This window comes from Peromyscus eremicus, chromosome 18, assembly GCF_949786415.1.
Source record: "Peromyscus eremicus chromosome 18, PerEre_H2_v1, whole genome shotgun sequence".
Taxonomy (NCBI): domain Eukaryota; kingdom Metazoa; phylum Chordata; class Mammalia; order Rodentia; family Cricetidae; genus Peromyscus; species Peromyscus eremicus.
In genome coordinates, this window is record NC_081434.1 from 19,876,412 (window position 1) to 19,892,657 (window position 16,246).

Below are 16,246 nucleotides of genomic sequence, written 5' to 3' on the forward strand. Positions count from 1 at the left end.
GTAGATATTTTTCATACAATATATTCAGATTACAGTTTTCCTTCCCCCAACTCCTCTCAGATCCTCCCTATTCCCCCACTCATCCAAATCCATAACCTTTCTTTCTCTTTCTCAGTAGAAAACAATCAGGTATCTAAAAAAATAGGAATAATAAGATAAAATAAGCTAAAATAAAAACAAAACAAAATAGGATGAAACAAACAAATAGAAAAAGAAAAGAACCCCCCCAAAAAAAAACAAACAAGAATCACAAACAGACACAGAGACACACATTTGCACACACACACAAACCTCATAAAAACACAGAACCAGAAGCCATAATACGTAAGCAAAAGATCTGTAAGGCGAAAAAAAATCACACACAAAGAATTAATCATTATAAGAAGAAAAAAAATTTCCAAAAATACCTTTGAGTTCCTTTTGCTTTGGCCAACTATACTGGCCATAGGGTGTTGTATGAACACGCTGTCAGACTCCACTGGGGAAAATTGATTTTTCCTTTGAGAACTGCTGTCAATTAGACATACCTTCTGGTTTAGGAATGGGGATTTGTGTCCACTTTCCTTCTCACTGTTGGGACCCTGTCTAACTTAGACCAATTCAAGCCCTGCACATGACACCACGGTCTCTTGGAGTTCATATGTGCATCAATTCTATTGTTTCTAGAAGGCCTTGTTTTTTGGTTTTTTTTTTTTTTTTTTTTTTGTTTTGTTTTGTTTTTTTTTTTTTTTGGTGTCTTCCACCACCACTGGCTCTTACAATCTGTCTGCCTCCTCTTCTGCAGAGTTCCCTAAACCCTGAGGGGAGGGATTTGATTGAGACCTCTCATTTAAAATTGAGTATTCCAAGGTCTCTTCCTCTCTGCACGTTTTTCCAGTTTGGGTCTGTTTCTATGTACCACAGGAGGAAGTCTCTCTGACAGTGGTTAAGCAAGACACTGATCTATGAGTCACAAACAGACACAGAGACACACATTTGCACACACACACAAACCTCATAAAAACACAGAACCAGAAGCCATAATAAGTAAGCAAAAGATCTGTAAGATGAAAAAAAAAATCACACACAAAGAATTAATCATTATAAGAAGAAAAAAAATTTCCAAAAATACCTTTGAGTATGAGTCACAAACAGACACAGAGACACACATTTGCACACACACACAAACCTCATAAAAACACAGAACCAGAAGCCATAATAAGTAAGCAAAAGATCTGTAAGATGAAACCATAGTAGTGGGTTTTCTCTTAGGCCCACGGCCTATCTAATGTCAGTTACATCTATATACATCAGGCAGTCAAGGAATCTGGAGACTCACTGCTTATATTTCAAGTCTGGCTTCCTCTCTGTTAATTTCTTTTCTTTTTAATTAAATTAACTTTATTATTTAAAAATTTTGAAAGAAAAGATAATTACATACCAAAATTAACCATACCCAAAGCCTATACATCACAATGATCTTGTATATCTCTATATATTTATATATAGATATTTATATACATGTATATGCATTTAGAATAGGCATTATGAATCTGTAGATCTTCACATTGGATTTTACACTTTCACCATCGTATATATATACATATATGTGTGTGTGTATAATATCATGTATCGTATATTATATTATATATTATATACGTGGATTTGTTGACCAAGTGTACATCCAGCTTCTACCAGGCATCTACTGAATGGTAAAAGCTGATGGACAAAAATGTGATTAGTTTCCATCTGCTGGGCAGTATTTATGTATCTCTATTATTGAGAATACATTAGAGGCATTTGTTTCTTTTCCTTTTTGTTTAACTGAAAATGCCTTTTTTTCTCTCTACCTTAGAGAAAACTCCCCTGCTTTCTCATTCTGCTACCTGTGAAGCACTTAGGCGCCTTAACTCAATCCTCACATTATTTCGGCTAATGTAAAAACCCTCTGGGATTAAGAAATATTACTTTATTTCTGCAGCTTTCCAATGGGCTCAGAAAGATTAAGTAATTTACCTGTGGTCATACAGCCAGTAGGTGGGTAGAGCCAGAATTATTTTTTATTTCTTTCAAAAGGAAAGCCTTTGTTCCCTGCATTTTTTTGAGAGCCAGAATTCTCTGAGCTGGCCCAAATATATTTTTTCTTTTTACTTTATAAGGCAAAATGGAGAGAGAGAGAGAGAGAGAGAGAGAGAGAGAGAGAGAGAGAGAGAGAGATTGATTTTTAAAGGTATTTTTAAATACTCAGCAAATAAATACTGAACCCCTGTAAAATGGAGTAAGTCCTTAACAGTACATGAACTATATAGCTGAGAAGTCGTTTTTAAAAACAATGACTGAATCCTATTTTACCCCTCATACTCTAACATTTCCTGAATTTCTTCTTACTATGTAAATCATTATGGAGCTCCATTGGATAGCAGAGGCTTTCAGGATTCTGTGCACATTATCATGTTCAAGAGAAAAAATCCTCACTGGGGGGCACATTTGACATCTTATCGTGTGATGAAGGTTGTAGTCTAAGATAAAGATCTCTTCCTTTCCATACACCCTTCTGTAAAGGATTGCACTTTGGAGGCACGTGTGGCCAGAAGCAAGACAAACACTGCTCACAGGGCCAACTAGCTAATAACTGAGGAGCAGGAGACAACCAAGGAATCAGCAAACACATGGGCGTTCTCTTTGACTTCACAAACAGAGCAGGGGCTGTCTGCCATCTCCCTGTCATAGTCCGTTGTTGTTGTCTTGGGGTGATGCCTGCCTCTCCCACAGTGATACTCGGGTGTTTCCCAAAGGTCAGTGGACGTGCATGCATTCCTGCCAGTGCTCACGAAGTTTTACTGCTTCTTTTCTACGTGTGGGTATAAACAAAGGAATGGGCACATCCCTTAGATACATTTTCCATTTATGCCCGTGTGAACCACTTTCAAGCTGTTTATAATTCCAACTCGGAAGAGTATTCACAGGTCCTAAGGATGTTATATTTGCATGACCTGTGTGAAATTCTTTTCATATATATTTATTATTATAATATGCTCACCTTAAAGCTCATTTTGTCATCATTTTTTACCACAAATTGTTCAGTCACTCAGTTTTTTTTCCAAATATAAAATGCTGTCTCCAAAAGTGCTCTTAAGTAATAACTGACTCAACCAGAGCAAAGATTTTTCTTATTAAATATAGGTGGTTTTATTTTTATCAAGTATAAAATTACAAGTAACAGTGAATTTGTCCATTTAAGATGTCTGCTTAGAGCTGTTGAAATTACATTTTTTAATAATGTTTGTAATTTAAAAAGCTGTCTTACATGAAGAGCGGGTTTTATTGAGCTTCAAATAGTCTTTCATCCTCCTTTGTACAGCTGATATCTCAAAGACATTGTTTAAGAATTGGTGCTGCAACTTCTAAATGTAAATGAGAATATTTTCCACTGGAGAGACTTTCCTACCAACTATAAAAGGGAGACTTCATAAGCACAGTATTTCAGTGGATAATTCTAGCAAGAGATGCCAAAAAAAAAAAAAAAAAACAATCAAACAAACATACAGGGTTTAGTTTACAATACAAAACATTAGATGTAAGGGCTTTGTAAGTTTTTGTGTACCCATCACAGAATGCTACTGATGTCTACCCCATTTCAGACTAATAAAAACACAGTTGTGCTGACTCCATAAGCTATGAAGGGACTCAGTGGAAAAGTGTGATAACAGTCGGAGGTGCCTTTATGTCCTCTGGAACTCTAAGTACATTTGAATGTGATGTTGTGATCAGAGAGGCCCCAGAAGCAGGCCATGTTCTGAGGGATGTTTTTCTAAAGAGTTTGAACTCCAGGATCCAAGAAACAAAGACATTCTGCAGTGTCTCTGAAAGCAACTCACAGCCACAGGAAGAACTGGCTTCTAGAACAAACTGCTTTCACGTTTCATTGTAATTCAAAGTAATTTATGTAGAACTGAAAATCTTACATTTGTTTTGCAGTCTAATAGTCACATGTTTGCAAAGAAATTGAGCAAAATGGCAACTTTCCTACTCATACGTACTGGAAGTTTTGCTTGTCATAAAAGAAAGTAAAAGGGGAAGGTGAAAGAGAGCTTAACTGTTTGGGATTTTTTTTTTTTTTTTTTTTTTTTTTTTTTTTTTTTTTTTTTTTTTGGTTTTTCGAGACAGGGTTTCTCTGTGTAGTTTTGCGCCTTTCCTGGAACTCGCTTTGGAGACCAGGCTGGCCTCGAACTCACAGAGATCCGCCTGGCTCTGCCTCCCGAGTGCTGGGATTAAAGGCGTGCGCCACCACCGCCCGGCTTTGTTTGGGATTTTAACTTTGTTAAAGTTCACTCTTTTATAAATCTTTTTGACATCCTTGATTTCTCTAAGCTACTATTTTAAGTAGCAGCATGAGTTCCAGAACTTTTTGTCATGTGGTTTGTGGTTTTTTTTTTTTTTTTTTTGGCTGTAATTTAAATATATAATACAATCTTCAAAGTCGTGACTAATTTCCTAAGTAAATAAATAAATGTATATAAAACTTAAAATGGGAACATCTTTCTGAAATGGACTTTCAAACTTCCTCACTTAGCACCCTTCACCAAAAGAAAAAGAAGAAGAATAGCAATAAAAATAAGAATGAGGAGGAAGAAAGGAGGAGGAAGAGGAGGAGGAAAGAGGAAAAGTCCTTTAGCAACTAATGAAACCATTTGGTGAGCTAGACATATAAGCGACAGATCGACTTACTCACTGACTCAGGAGCATCACTTTCTCCTAAATAGGACCCTAGATAAAAAAGCCAATATAGAGTGAAACTATTAGTGTCTTGTTAAAACCAGGTCATGGTACATGATGAGGTTTACAGGAAGATTCTCTTCTACATCAGTTCAGCTAAATATGGCATCTGGGAAATATGAACTGCAGTGATGAATGACCTAGAAATTTTTCAGAGAACCAAGAGGCTAGCTAAAAATTGTAAAGAAAGACCTTCCATGTGTTCCCAGGAGAACTAAATAATATTAGTTTATACTGTAATGATAAAAGTTTTATTAAGCCTAATGGTCTACACAGTGGCCCCAAGGAACATGTAGAAGAGGTATAAAGTAATATAAAACTATTAGAAGTCTTTCTTTATAGTCCAATATGACTCCTTCACCCATTAATTAGCTAAAAAACTTTCTTCAATGGCACATATATCTTCATTCCTCCTCTCTAAAGTAGACCATGTCTGTGCCCACATGCCAGTGGTGTGGATAAATTTAGTATTTATTATGCTGCAGTAGTCTTGACTTTGTGTCTTCAGTCTTCAAGCAGGTCTTTTCCTCTCTAATTCTAGTGAAATAAGATCACTGTGATGAAGTTCATGTTGTACCAGTCAGTTTCTTTTATGTTTAAGGAACTTAACCATGTTCCCTTTGTCTTTCAAGACACTGATGAAGTTGCCTTTAAAATCATTTCCCCTGTGCTTCCTTGGATCCCAAGCATTGAAGCAAACACACACGAGTAGGTGGTTGTCGGTTCCCGTGCTTGATAATGAGGACTTACTTAAGCTTTCCTAAGCCTTGCAAACTGTTCAGGTAGAAGAGTTTTTAATACCAGATAAAGTGATATCCTCCCAGAGGTGGGATCTGATAGAATTGAAATGATTGGTTTGTACATTCAGTTCTGGGTAATTGTGCATTGTCTTCTATTGTCTACGTAGAACTACTCTTCACTGACTTTACAGTGAAATCAACTGCATTCATTTTACTCAGAATAACTCAAAACTGAGAGATTAAAACACCCCTAAGATTTTTGTAAACATTCCCTATTTCCTGTGAGAAGCGTATTGAGATGGACTTACCAGACTGTGAAGCTGTATTGCTGCTCTACATCTTTAGTCCCTTTTCTGTTGTTGTTGTTGTTGTTTTATATGTTTATTCCCTTGGTTTTGGAAATGATGTGATCTCATTTGTTTTAGTTTGGTGTTAATTGGCTTCCTTCAGTGTTTAGGACTGTGCTCATATAGGTAATCTGTGAAGTTTGAGTCGCTCTTCTGATTTAGGTAATTATTTCATGAGGGTATACAATGGATCACATATATAAACAGAAGCTATTGGCTATGATTCTCACAAAAACTAAATTACTTAGTAGTATTTAAAGTACTTCCTAGAATAGGGTAATCACTGTAGCATTCTTTCTGGAATTTAAAAATCAATATACTACCTGTAGAGATGTACTATTTTCACTTTTTCCTGTTCATGCTTATTACGTGTGACCTACAACCCAATCAATGAACACTCAACATCAGTACTGGAAAACTATCTCAAGGCTGCATCTACCAAGATGAACCAAATAGGTCAACTTTGTAATGAAAATAGAAACATGAAATAGATGTGTATGGGTGCATACATACATGTGTAAACACATGTGTGTGATTATGCATGTGTATCTTATATGGGTAAGAGTAGTAAAGTTTAGCCTATGTGTGCTCTCAGTCTTGATATTCACAGGATATAGTATGAGTTAAGCTGCCAGAAAAATCTTTCTTAACACTAAGCCATATAAGAACAAGGAAATTAATTCTGACTGTAAGTAAATGACATCACTTTTCTCCAGCATCATTGTGTCCCTGAAGTCTTTTTACCCTACCATGCTCTGCCCCCCAGAAAATAAGACATTTCAAAAAGTCAGCACCTATTGAGTTGAATCCTCTCATGCCTCGTGAAAATGTTTATTGTTTTGCTGTATTGTTTCAAGAACACTTAACAAAGCTGTATCATCTCGGGAATGATTTGATTTGAATATTGAAGATCAAATCCAGGGCTTTGAACGTGCTAAGTGTGAAGTTTACCACTGAATTATGTCCCCGATCCTCTCCCAGTGATTTTTAAGGATTTTAAACAATATTGTAGACCATAGGCACCATGTCACTAAAACTCATAAATCCTCCATACATTCAGGCAAATTTCTCATTCCCCTCCTTCCAGCCTTTCTAGTTGGTTTACTATGAGCTTGACACTGTTGTCTCCTATAAATGGGACCCTACTGATTTTATCCTTCTGTGACTAATTTATTTCACTTAGCAGAATGTGTGTACATATCCTCTGCATTGTGTTTATTTTGGGTTTTCCGTGTTTTTTAAAGCTGAATAATATTCCACCCCATGCACACGCCATATTTTTTTAATCTGTTTATCTGTATTCTGAGAAGAAACAAGGAGACATGTGATATTGGCCCCTTTAACGGTTCCGTGGATGTGAAAATAATACAGAAGCAGCAAAAGCAAAAACAGATTAAAATGGCAGTACGATCAAACTAAACTATCTGTGCACCACCAAGGAAATAATAAACAATGGGAGAAAATACATGCAAACTGTGAATAATAAAGAATATTTTCCAAAATAGATGAGAAACTTCTGGAAATCAATTCTAAAACAAGTATTAACCTGATTGAAAACTGTCCTAAAATCCTAAACAGATATTTCTCTAAAAGTGACGTGTAAACCGCCAAGTATGCGAAAAATTACTGAACATCCCCGATCATCAGGGAAAGGTAGATCAAAGCTACAGTTATGTATAGTGTGATTCCACTAAGAATGGCTAGTTCCAAAGAGACAAGTGACAGCAAGTGTTGGGGAAGGTGTGGTAAATAGAACACCTACATGATATTGGTGAGAATGGACAGTAGAGCAGTTATCCTTAAAGCTACATAGAAATGCCTCAAAAATTACAATTATCAGGTGATCCAGAAGTATCACTTCTGTTTTTGTTTTTTTTTTCTTTTGGCAGACAATGATTGAAACTAAGATCTTCAAAAGTTATCAGCATGCTCTCATTCATGGCAACATTATTGACAATATCTGAATTGTAGAAATAACCTGGCAGATGAATGGGTGAAAATGATGCGCATATGTTGGGCTCGTATTTAGCTTTTAAAAACTTTCTAAAGTATAAGGAGAATGAGCCAAACCCTCCAATGTCATGCAGTGCTTGGGATAAACCCCTCCTCCCAGCTTTAGGAATCAATATTCTGACTGTTCTCTATGTTTCAGCTCCTTTGGTCACTCTGCTCTCTGCCTGTGGAACCTCTGTTCACACTAAGTGTCCCTGAAAACATACCATCCAAGCTCCACCCGACTAAGGTTTCAATTATTACCTAAATCTCAAACAGAACCTGTAAGAAAAAAAAGTGTTACACTATTATATAAATAATTAATTGAACATGCGTTTTCTAAGAAACATCAGAAAGAATAAACATTTTCCTTGTCTAGTTCATCATCTATTCATCTACCTCAAATTTGAAAAGTTGATAGTTAACAGAAAAAAAGAAATTATTTATTATATTATTTTTAGCTTTAAGGTTAGCATACTGGCTATAGGATGGTATACATTCTGTTTTTAGAATTTTGGAATATTTTTATACATGGTTCAAAGATTACTCAACTGGAATGGAATTGAGTGCACACCACACCTTTATTGAATGGATATAACCATAAAGAGTATACTGTATGTACCATTGAAAATGGTTTTACTAGATGAACTCTACAGAATATTAGCAGTGGTGGCACACTCCTTTAATCTCAGCACTCAGGAAGCAGAGGTAGGCAGATTTCTGAGTTCCAAGCCAGCCTGGTCTACAGAGAGAGTTCTAGGAAGGCCAGGGCTACACAGAGAAACCTGTGTAAAACCAAACAAAACATATAGAGATAAGAAATAATTTTCATTTAATTTTTCACATTTATCTATTTAGTGTGTACACATTTGTGTGAGTGTGTGTATGTGAGTGTGTGTGTGTGTGTGTGTGTGTGTGTGTGTACACGTACATGTCCACATGTACGTTTATGTGCCATACTGCATGTGTAGAATTCAAAGGACAACTTACAGGAGTTGATTTTCTCCTGCTACCATGTGGGTCCTGGGAATTAAAATTGGATTTTTAGGCTTGCTTGGAAAGCACCTGTGCTCACTGAGCTATGTCTCTAGTGCAAGATAAAAAAAAATCCTTAAAAGAAAATAAAAATGAATATGGAAGCGTTATGGCATAAGTCTCCTGCAATAGTCCTGATGCCATCTCACCATAGCCTGGGTATTTTTAGACAAAGGAATTGTGAATTTACTTGATAGAAAAGATATCTGTTTTCTCCTATTTCTGGAGTATAACAAAGGAAGAAGCCTAAGACCTGACGTCCTTCTCTCTACATAGAACATGCTAGCTGTGAGCAACTGAATGTGAAGAATATAGAGTTGTGCACAAGCCTGGAATATTACCATAAATAACAAGATTTAATTGTTGATTTCCTAAGGTTTATTGTTACTGAGCATACTGACATAATTTATGCACACTAAGCAGGCAGATGACTCAATCTAATAAAGAGAAATTACTCTTAATTTTATTTTAAGATGTAAATTACTTTTAATATTAAATCAAGCTTTTACCTTCTGTGTCCATCTCCTTTTGTACCATATCATCTTAAAAACAATATTTGTAATTCATGAAAAAGTAAGAATTGAATTTTGTAAGATGTCTAAGCCTTGAAGAAATACCATTTTCTTTAGCAAATGCTTACATATCCTGGTTAGGCTGATATTGTGGACATGAGGGTGGAGAATATTAAACTCATGACACAGAACCCAGGGTGTCTGAGAGCACACAGTCTCTAATCCTCTATTTTAACTTCCTACTGTATAGACCTACTTGATTTAAAGGTTGATATTTCAAATAATCCATGTTTAAGTTCAATCAAATACATTTCTTCCGTCAATTCTACCTTTACTATTTCTCTTGCTTAACCTCTTTAAGTATTATGTCAGCTATTCTTTATAGGAGATACTTCTTGAGGGTTTTCACTGGTGAGAAATGGAAGATTAGTGGAGCTCAGGGACTTATCAGCGATCTCACAACATATAACCACAAAGTTAGGTATAGAGTAAGGGAAGGGGGAGGATTGGATGACCCTAGGGATGGGAATTGGGATAGATAGATACAGACGGATGGGTTGGGCCTGGAACAGGAGGACCAAACAGGAAGAGGGAAGGAATCCGAAGAGGCAGGGAATTCTGCTGGACAGCTAAAACTAGGGGCCATTTGAAGGGTCATTAAAAAAAAGACCCTAGCAAATTCTTGAATCATTTTGTTGCTATGTCTCTTAATCATCATGTGATAGAGTATTATTAAAGATATGACATTGCCTAGAACCAATTAGGTCATCAACAAATATTCTGAAGTAAATGAAATAGTGAATGTTATCTTAAATCAGAATTTACAGCTTTTGACCATGTCTGTTGTATGTCTTGTTGGTTGAACAATTATACACCTGAGTCATTCATCATACTCCATGTCATTTAATCCCTGTAACTGTAAAGCAAGCACCTGTACCATAATTTTAATGATGAAAGACTCAGTGGTTTAGCAGTAATCTCAATATGTCTGATCTAGTTGTAAAACTGCAGTCAAAACTAAATCTCTCTAAATCTCCAGTTTTGTGGTCTGTCTTCTTTTCCATCTTGATTTACTTTGCATAATAATTAGTTTTCTCTTATTTTAACTTTTTGACTTTGGCAGGGTATGTGTTGCATGTATCTATCATATAACTTACGTCAGATCACTAAGAATAAAAGCATACTGACAAGGTAAGTCGTGTGTGCACTTACAGAGCTTTAGTCTGAACCCAGAATTCTCAAACTCAATAAGGTGGATTAATTCCCCACTCTGGTATCTGATATGATATTTAAGAAAGTATTTATTTGTGTGTTCTTCACCCTCATATAAAGTTAATATTCATGAAGATCAAACTTAGCTGTAACCATCACTGATTTTTTTTACCTACATATGAAATCAGTATATGGTTTCAAATTGTCTTAACTTTTCCAGTATGTTATTGAATAATTCCTTGCTCAAAAAAATAATAAGGGCAATAAATATAATCTTAGGTAATATTTGCATGTAAAGCATTAAATATAACAGTGTTCTTTAATTTTCCTGTGTCAGAACAAAGAGTGACATCTCACCCAGCCTAGTGCAGCATGATACATTTGTTGAATGGTCTTTTCTCACGTATCTTTTACTCAATTTAACAAATATGTATTGGGTTCATACTGTGGCCATGGTAACAGTGTGGGAGCTATGAGAAAGACTAAGATATCATTTGTGCCCTTGAGGAATTAATAACCTGATAGCAAAAGTTGACATGGATACAATCCAGTGCAGTAGTTTCAAGGATAAAGTGAGTGCTTTAATAGTGATAGAAAAGACTCTGTTAGCATAAAGAGTGCAAGGCTAGAGGGCAGAGCAATGCAGAGCTGGCGTTGAAGTGGCAGGATATTAAAGGCAAGATATCAGTCACAAAACCAAAGCGCATACAGACCTGAATTACTTAGCGAGCTGATGGTATAGAGGGAAAACTCTCGGGGTCATTTCATGGAAAACATCAATAATTTGTGACACTTAATCAGATTTTCCAGAGAGGTCAAAGGTCGATTCTCATGTCTTATCAGATCCTGAGATAGAACACACAAAATTAGGAAATGCTCTAGGGTAAGTACGCAACTTTTCATTTGAGAAGAAATCCATGAGTAGTTCATCATCACTTGGAAATTTGGGTCAGAGGTGCAGCAAAAATACCAGCCCTAAAGAGACAGTGTTGAGATTATTGGTGTGCAGTAATATTTGAAACCATTAGAGGGACATAGAAAGTTATGGAAACAGAGCAAGACTAAAGATCAAGAACTGGGGAGTCAAATACAGATGTGGTATAAGAAAAAAAAATAATAAAAAGAAACAAAATACAGATCTAGGAAATCCCCCGAAGAGCACACACTGACACATAAGCAAAGATTTAAGTGGAGCAGAAAGGCATCCAACAGTTTTACCATGTGGAAGTGTTTCAATCTGAGAATAAGGAGTAGGTTTGATACTCAGAAGGTTGATGCTGATATCATGGAATGGGATAGGGAAGCAAGATTGATAAAGATTTTGTAGACACAAGTAATTAAATTATAAAAACGTATTTTCAAAGACTCGTTTTAAGGAAGAGAAAAAATGAATATGTGGTTCAATGAGTAGGCAAGGTGAAATTAATATTTGGCTTAATTTTGAAGACATTGAGCATCCTTGTTTACTCAAAGGAACAAAAATGAGGGAAAAAAAAAAAGACCCTTAACCATGTGTCCAGAGAGCCTCGTCCTCATTTGGGCTATAGATTGTTTATTTCCTAAGAATAGAAACAGTGTATCCAGCATATGTAACGTTTTATTTTCACAATGACCTGAGCACCATGTAACCCTGTAATTACCTCAAGAAAGGAAAGAGGAAGGGAGGATGGAAGGTGAGAGGGAGGGAGGGACTGAAATTTCAAAATGAGCAGGTCATTTTGTGAGCAATGGTCAAGGAAACAGAAATGTAGTGCAAAGAAATGTCTGTTCTACATCATTTTATTTAAAATTCATTTGTGAAACAATGTTTCTGGTACAATTTGTGTGTGTGTGTGTGTGTGTGTGTGTGTGCGCGCGCGCGCACGCGCGTGTGTTTCTATAGACACGTGTATGTATATGTGTGCATGCACAGTGCTCATCATGTTTGAAAGAGGGTGCCAGATCCCTTGGAGCTAGCGTTACAAGAGGTTGTGAACCACAGCCATGATGCTGAGAACCAAACTCTAGTCTTCTGCAAGATTATTGTGCACTCTTAACCATTGAACCATCTCTCTAAATTTCACAGACACCCCTACTCCCCCATTTATAAGATATAAAGAATGATCCTCTTCATTCCCTCTGAATTCTGAGAAGGAACTAGATCTGAAAGGTCTGGTAATATGTAGACCTCTGTCAAACTGTGGTCCTTACGTCATTATACAGGTTCCCTCTGTGCCAGGTGTATAATGGGGTCCTTTTTTTTTTTTTTTTTTTTTTTTTTGGTTTTTCGAGACAGAATTTCTCTGTGTAGTTTTGGTGCCTGTCCTGGATCTCGCTTTGCTCGCTCTGTAGACCAGGCTGGCCTCGAACTCACAAAGATCTACCTGGCTCTGCCTCCCAAATGCTGGGATTAAAGGCATGCGCTACCACTGCCCAGCTGAGTGGGGTCCTTGAACTCAAGAGAATACCTAAGCAGGACTTAAGGGGCTTTCTTAACAGTGTAATAATTAACACTGTTGTTTTTGTATTTGTTTTTGTTTTCAGCAGACATAATAGTTAAGCTGCAGTGTGAAAACATATTTAGAGAGAACTTGTATGGGATAGAGTCTAAGTTGTGGTATTCAGTGAGTGAATAAAACAGACTTTTCTACTTTCATGCATTGTGTTCAGGGGAGAAAAATTAGTGAATAAGCAAACGTTAAAGAAGCAAACATCATCTATAATGTCATATGTTGACATTATAAAGAAAATACACAAAGTAAGATTACTGGGATGAAAGAGAATGTCCCTATACAAAAATGACTTTTGAAGAAAGACTAGGATAAACTAAGACAATATACTGCCAATGTCCAGGAAAAGACCATGAAATAAGACAAAGTGTTTGGAATGAGAAGAGGAACAAAGTATATTGAGCTGGAGGAGTGGTCAATGCATCTGGAGAGTTTATCTCTGGGTCCCACCAAGCCCCCGCAGTCCTGCTGCCCACTTATAAAATAACCACTCAGAAGCTTATATTACTTATAAACTGTATGGCCGTAGTAGGCTTCTTGCTATCTAATTCTTATGTCTTAAATTAACCCATTTTTATTAATCTATAAGTTGCCACGTGGCTCGTGGCTTACTGGTATCTTAACATCTGTTTCTCATGGCAGTGGCTGGCAGCAGCTCCTGACTCAGTCTTCCACTTCCAAGAATTCCCTTCTCTCCTTATCCAGCCTACACTATACTTCCTGCCTGGCTACTGGCCAATCAGCATTTTATTTATCAGTCAATCAGAGCAATACATTCACAGCATCCCCAGCAGGTCAACGTAGCTAAAGCAATTTGGGAGGATGGAGAATGATACAAAACACTGTATGGTGTCAGGCATTTGATAAGAACAACAAGTTAGGGTAGAACAAATAGACTGACTTATTCTAGGTTTTGATTTGACTATGGTGTAAAACTTGACAAAAGTGTGAACAGGTGGAACTGGAAGAGCCAATAGTGCCCAGAAAATAAAATGTCATTAAATGGGTCCAGATGTCCTAATCAAAGCTTGAATATTTTAAGTGAGCAAGTGACATAATTCATCAGTTTTGCATTTTTAGCTTTGTGTTTCTGCCACATACATCATGGAAAATGCCTTGCTAGAGAATCAAGATTGTCTTCAAGGAGAATATGTCTAAATTATATGCCAGGAGTCGATATCTATTGCTCTTTCTGCCAGCATCTTTCTTAATAATGGAAATGGCTTTCTAATCAAGTGCGTTGGGAAAATTAACTTTATATTGGTGTTTAGCATGGATCAGATGTAGCAAGTTATTCCAGAATTTATCTCAGTCTCTGAGTATAAAGTGATAAAGATTTGAGTCAGTGTTCTCAATATTAAGAGTGGAAATGGAGAGCAAATGTGTCTTTTGCAGACATAGGAGAAATCATTGGCAGAACTGTGGCTGGTTACAGACAAAAAGAAGGAGCAAAGATGGATCGATCTGATATTCATAGCGAAAGTACCTGTCCTTTGGATTTGTATTATTCACCCAATAAAAAATGGCCAGAAGACTGTTTAAAGTGAATATTGGATGACCAAGTAAGGAAGAAAAGACAGAAGGTGAAGGAGTTGTCTCTAGGCTTAGGCATTTAGAATCTGAAGAGAACGTATAAAAGTCCTTACCAGGATTAAAACAAATAGTTATAGTCTACTTTGTTCATTCCATCTCCTCTGTTGACTTAGTCAGGAGCAACTGTCTTTCATTCATATAAAGATGTGTTATGGTCACGAGCCTGAAGGCAGACAGAAATCCACTCTGAGCTCAACTTCTATCTAATAGTGTCACCGTGAGCATGTTACTTAATCACTTTATCCCCACTCTTCTTAATTGTCCAGTGAAAATTGTATTATCTTCTTCATAGGATAGTAAGAACTAGTACATCAGCAGTTCTCAACGTTGGGGTCAAACAACCTTTTCATGGGGTCACCCAAGACGATCAGAAAACACAGATATTTGCATTATGATTCATAACTATAGCAAAATTACAGTTGTGGAGTGTCCACAATGTAAGAAACTGTATTAAAGAGATGTAGCATAGGAAGGTTGAGAACCACTGTTGTACATGATCATTGTTAATGAATTTAGCAATGTCCCAGAAATCTGTGGTTTACAAATCAAAGATATTATTAGATAATTAAACAGATTAGATTCTCAAAGAAGATGCTGAATTTAATATGAATTGATCTCTTTATACAAAAAAATTAAGTGCAATGCTTTTTACTAAATAGATATATGTTTATATAGTAGTATATTAATATGATTTGCCCTGTTTCTTATGCCTAAAGAATAAGAGGTCTTAAAGAAAACATTGCATTAGTTTATCAGTACATATTCTAGAAGAACATGGAAATAATGAAAGCCATTTAACATTTGTTCGTTTTATATAATGTTCTAAAATTTTATCTGTTTGTCATTAATTGGACTTAATTATAAACACTATAAAATTCTAGCTTCAGTAGTTTGAGTACCTCTTTGGGAAATGCACGCTGCTTACCTAGCATGTGGGAAGCCCTGTCTCCAAAGCCAGCACTACAAACAAGTGAAGGGCCTCTTCCTAATGCTTTCAGAAGTATGAAGTAACTTTAGAGGGTAGTGATAAGTATTAGGCCTCCTGAAGGCCTCTCCACCATCGCAACAAACCGAATCAGACCAAGTTAAGAAAAGCCCAGGTTTAATGGGTAAAGCACTCCCAGGCAATTCCCCGGTATCGCATAGAGGAGAAGGGGACAAGATCAGAAGAACCACAAGTCTATTTTCAGGGATGCTGCTTATATATCCGCAGTGGGAGTTATCCTGAGCCTCTCTGGGGGAGGAACTGTGTTTGGCGGGCTTTGAAGGGGTGGGTTTGGGGAGGAGCTGTGTGAGGTGGAGCTCCCACCCAAACATTCCAGACTCTTTGAGTATGGTGATACCAGGGTGCCAGGGTGCCAGGGGTTGAAGTGGAGCTCCCACCCAAACAGGTGGAAGTCCATTTCCTAGTCTTTCTTTTATCCAGTACAATCAATTAACTAAAAATCTAATGGGGAAATCTAACTTGTTGGAATAAATTATGGCTTTTTACATTTGATGGGGGAAACATGTAAATATGTAATTGCCCAATTAAGAGTGAGGCTCATTCTTTCCCTTCCTTTGTTATTACC

General features: G+C 36.7%; 1 long non-coding RNA gene across 1 annotated transcript in view; it reads right to left on the bottom strand.

The window, feature by feature from the left end:
• Window positions 1-16,246, bottom strand: part of LOC131895210 (uncharacterized) — a 42,100-nt gene that overhangs the window by 2,914 nt on the left and 22,940 nt on the right. The window contains exons 4-5 of the long non-coding RNA XR_009375123.1: window positions 14,729-14,838; window positions 11,307-11,439 (exon numbers count right to left, since the gene is read on the bottom strand). This is a non-coding gene — a long non-coding RNA (uncharacterized LOC131895210). The remainder of the gene's footprint in view (window positions 1-11,306; window positions 11,440-14,728; window positions 14,839-16,246) is intronic.